Here is a 5,000-nt window from a genome sequence, read left to right on the forward strand (position 1 = left end):
CCTGACATTGTCATGGTATCACAGTTTTTCTCCTTTGCATAATTGTTTAAAGTTAAATTACAGTGTTATTTTTCCTCATTCCCTAATTTCTTGAGATTTTTTGTTGAAGTAACATGCGAATATCTTACCTCGTTTACACATTTCTGCACATTAATTTCGATTAGGGAAGGGGCGGTCGTCGTGTTCAGAGTTTTGGTCCTAATTCATTGGAACAAAGCCGAGCCTTATCAATTTATGCGCATTTGACCAATGGTTTGATTCTTTTCTGGTCACATGATGGTGGCAACCAAAATGGATGGACCTGTAGGATAGACGGGCTACTCACAATGTAGGCGGGATCAACTGTATGGTCGCGCCTACATCATATACGATGTTCTTTGCACACTGAAGTATCCTGCACAACGAACGAAGCTGATCCCACCTACATCATGAGAGCGGTCTCTTACGTCGTCCTGCAAGTGGATCCATTCGTACGCCCACCCTTGCACTCACATGACAGCCTTCACATCGTTTCCCGCAGCTTTCCTTCTGCAGACTGCGCTGGTGTTAGAAACTACGGCAACAGGACTGCGACTGCCGCCCAAGTAGGCTTCTACATATCCTCGCAACTTTTAATGAAGCGCCTTGCGTTTCAGCAGTCTTTGGCGGGTGTCCACGGACTTTCTGACACGACGCAACCTACTTCTCTGCTGCAGTTACAAACTGAATAGTAAGTGACCATATTTCTACTCTCCAGAAAATATAGCCTACTTTCGATTGATACAATCTTTAAATTATATGATGCTATGGTGCGTCACCACAAAATGGAAACCAATTAGACGGTGTAGTTTTAAATATTATATTTTGCAATATCTAAATATCTTATTCAACATAATCAGTTTGTAAACACTGAATCGAAAGATTCTCTTTCCATCTTATGTGATTTTTTATTTGTCATAGTCTGTTACATTTCTTTTGAACTTGTAGTTTTATGATAAAGTAAATAGCATGCTATAGTCTACATACCGGCCGGTAAAACAGGTGACCCTGCTTTTCTTCTTCTGGTCGACAGGCCTGTGCATGGGCAATCAGTCGAATAAGCTAATGTGAATAGCAGACTAGTGTCTTGGCATGGTAGTTAATGTTTAAGTTCACATATAGGCTACTGTAGGCAACCTGTCCTTTTGTCATCTCCGACTGTAGAGCTGTTGACATTGGGGTTGGAATGTTCTTTCTAGCTCTGTTTTTCCGTCAGTCTGGCTCCCTCCCTCCCATAAGTCCTTCTTCATAAAACACTGTTAAAAACTATAGAATATTTTTTCACGCTCAAATAACCCAATTTGTTCTACAATTAAGGTTCTTTATCTATGTTATAGCATTTATTTTGAATGCATAACTGCTAAATGTGACAAGCAAGTTGACTTAGTTGAGAATGACTTAGTTCTTTATTTTTTTTTTATATATCAACAAGCAAGTTGGTGTGGTGATTTTGTAGCACTGAACGGATTGAGTGTTCAGGCACTGGGGAGTGTTTGATGTGGTTCACATGTTCAGTGGCGAAGTGTCTTTGCATATGGCCTTAAATGGCTGGCCGTAGGAGGTCTTGTGTATTTCAGTTACCTCAAATTCACTTTGTTTGAGGTCATGCTATTGGGGAAGACCTACCGTATACATTGACTGCCAGACACAGGAAGGAGAGATGGGTGACAATGGCTGAGAAAAAAAAATGGCCACAAATTTTCTTAAATTCAATGCAATCAAATCCAACCGGCCAGCTGTTTGATGTCTGAAAGGCTTCAGATGTTTTTAATTAAGACCTATAAAGTCAGTCTGTCTGGCTCTCTGGAGCTGTGTTCTAAAGGGAAAAGAGAAGGGGGGGGGGGGGTTGAGACAGGGGGAGAGGGAGAGAGAAGGAAAGAGAGAGAGAGAGGCAGAACACAGAAAGTCACTTAAGTGGTGGATCGCCTAATCAAATTTTTATAGTGTTTCAGTTTTTTTTTCTGTTCTGCTGGTATGCTGCTTCTTTGTCTGGCTGCGCTGCTCTCTACCCCTCCTCGCTGAGACACCCGCCCCTGCCTGAGACACCTGAAGGCGAGACATAATGATCAACAGAGTTCCAGCTCGTCTGGACCGCCACCAGTCGTTTATTTCACCCCTGTCTGTTTCTCTCTCTCTTCTTCAGTGTGTCACACTCACTACCCCACATTTCTGTCTCTTTCCTCTATGCGTTCTCTCTCTTTGTCTGTCGTTCTCTCATTTTGTCTTCCTCCCTCTCTCTCCCTCTCTCTCTCTCTCTCCCTCTCTCTCGCTGGGGCCAGCTCTGCCCGCTTCGTCCACGAAAGCTGCTGGGCTGGACTCTCTCTCTCACACACACACACACACACATCTGAACACATATACGAGAGGAGGGGAAAATATGAATGACAAGACTGCATGTGTGTGTGAAGGGGTGTATTTGGCAAGCACACACAACATTTTTGAGTGGCAGTATATGTAATTCATAAGATTTTTTTAAAAATGTATTTCCCTATTTAACGGTTTACAGTAAGCTGTATTGAAAACAGAGGCTGTAAAGAAAGCTGAGTGAAGGCCTGTGTGTGTGTGTGTGTGTGTGTGTGTGTGTAGGTACATGATGTGTTTCTGATCTGTTTAAACATTTAACTGCACATGGTGTCTGAGTCCTTCTTCTTGGAAATTCTTTATATTTTGGGAGAGGTGAATCTCACCTCACTGCATCTAGCTGTGATGTTTCTCGCATTTTTTTCTGCTATCCGCACACTTGACTATTTCATGTTTTGTTTAGTTCTCGTGCTGAATATATCAAGGAAAGGTTCTTTTCATCTCTCTCTGCCATGGCGAGCAGGCTCCAAATCCAAAAGAGAGACTTCGCCTCGCGTGATCCGTCACGAGCAGTCACAATCATTATAACTCCCTGGCTCCGTCTCTCATCATAACCAACAAGATCCATTTAAAAAATAAAACACACACACACACACACACACACACACACAAACACACACACACACACACACACACACACAATTCATATTCCAGCCTTTTTTCTGCCTTATATTGTTTTAATGAGGTGGTTGTGTGTTGTGCTTTCTGTCCTGGTGCTGAGGTTTGTGTGTTAATGCTCGGCTGTGGTTGGGAAGTGTTTGCTTGCTGGGGCGGCTTCTGACTCCCATGAAAAGGGACAAAAACAGCTTCTGCGTAATTGTGCCAGTCCCAGTCCAAAATGAGCCTGTGTGTGGCACAAATCTGGTCTTTGTCATGGTAAAAGTATTTTATTGCCACTGACATTATAGCTGTGACACATATATATATATATATATATATATATATATATATATAATATAAATATGTATGTAGTGCCATGGAGACCGGTGAGCTTTGTGAACATGTAGCATTTATGTGGAAATTTGTTTTGTTTTTTTGTAATTGTGTAACTAGCTATTGTTAGCTAGTTGTGAAGCTTGTTTATGCCATCCCTTAAATGTTTGTGTGATTAGGGTCTGTTTTTGTATGGTGCGGTTTTTTGTTGAGAGATTATGATTCCCTCAAGGTTGGTGTTGATACGGCCGTGATTGGCTTCTTGGAAACAAAAATGACCCACGCCTAGTCTTCTCAGACCATTCTGAGTTTTTTAACAATTTTATTTTTCACTCGGAGGAGAGAGAGACAAAGAAAGAAGGAAAATGTGGCTAGCCTTAGTGGCATTAAGAGGAGAGATCTTTCTTTTCTTTCGTTTTCTTTCTCACCCCCCCCTCCTCTCTCCATCCCCACCCCACCCTCGTTCTTTGAAAGGGTGTAATAAAGGCTCAATGGAAGCAACAAGCTGTTTTTCTCTCTCCTGCAATGAGGAGCATTCTACCTGGCCATGAATAGGAGGCTCTCCATGTGAGGAGAAGCATTTATTAAAGACTTATGCAGGCATGGGGCCAAGGCATATAGACTGAGACCTGAGAAAGAGGGGGGAGGGGATGGAGGAAGGCGTGTGATAAAAGGTTAAGGTATGCTCTTCGTTCAAAGCTCAGGGGCTGATTATTTTCTCTTTTAAATCCCTGGGATCTCTTCTTAATTAGCCCTTACCTGTAGTTAAAAAGTGTTAATTCGGTGCTTTCCCAATATGCCTACTCTTATCTTGTCCTGACACTGAAATATCGTCAGGGCAGGCATAATTTACTAAAGTTTTAATGACTTCACCAAACATACAATATGCTTTTTAATCCCAAGCAAGTCCTTTTCGAGATATGCGTGTGTGTCCCATAGTTAAATATAATGTCTCACTGATATATTTGCATGGGCCAATGAAATGTTAAAAGAGGGGGAGAAAAGAAGGCCCTCATGAGACGGCCTGGTTTATGTAACATGATTTGTGTGTCAGAAGAAGGCGTCACGGTCTGGAGATGGGGCCTTCTCTCGCCCCCCTCTCCTCCCTGCTTCTGCCTGGGAAAAGACCACAGCCAGAAAGAGGTTAATTGTTTTTAGGGAATCTTTATCTGTCACAAGAAAAGGGGATGGGATTTTTTTTTTTGGGGCGGGGGGGGGGGCGGGGGTGGATTGTGTGTATGAATGTGTGTGTGTGTGTGTGGGTGTGTTGTCAAGGGGTGGATAATTGAGCCACCGGTCATTTGAGAATTATGGATTTACTGGGAGCCTCCAAGAAAAGCGGGAGGCTCGGGGGGTTAAAGGGGGCGAGCTAGAAGAAAAGACGAGTGCGTGTTGTGGGACGGCACAGCAGGGGTCGTCTGGACCTCTCGGCCCAGAGAGCAGAGCCATGTCTAGTCAGGGCCTCTGTCTGGATCGACCTCTGACCCTTACATGCTCCTCCTTGCTCCAGGTGCAAGCATCATACCGCGCCACAGATAACACACGCATACACACAGACACACACTCTCTCTTTCATACACACTCACACACTTTCTGTCTCATGCTTTCTCACTCTCTCACTCGCACTATCTCTCTCTTGTGCATGTGCACACACACTCAGAGGTTCATATTCTCTCTCTCCCACATAC

General features: G+C 43.4%; 1 long non-coding RNA gene across 1 annotated transcript in view; it reads left to right on the forward strand.

Moving 5' to 3' along the window:
* Nucleotides 1-416: 416 nt before the first annotated feature.
* Nucleotides 417-5,000, forward strand: part of LOC143116462 (uncharacterized) — a 26,893-nt gene continuing 22,309 nt past the window's right edge. The window contains exon 1 of the long non-coding RNA XR_012985788.1: nt 417-709. This is a non-coding gene — a long non-coding RNA (uncharacterized LOC143116462). The remainder of the gene's footprint in view (nt 710-5,000) is intronic.

This window comes from Alosa pseudoharengus, unplaced genomic scaffold (assembly GCF_046254945.1).
Source record: "Alosa pseudoharengus isolate Yale_2024_CS ecotype anadromous, Long Island Sound unplaced genomic scaffold, YU_APseudo_1.1 YU_APseudo_1.1_scf_11, whole genome shotgun sequence".
NCBI classification, from domain to species: domain Eukaryota; kingdom Metazoa; phylum Chordata; class Actinopteri; order Clupeiformes; family Clupeidae; genus Alosa; species Alosa pseudoharengus.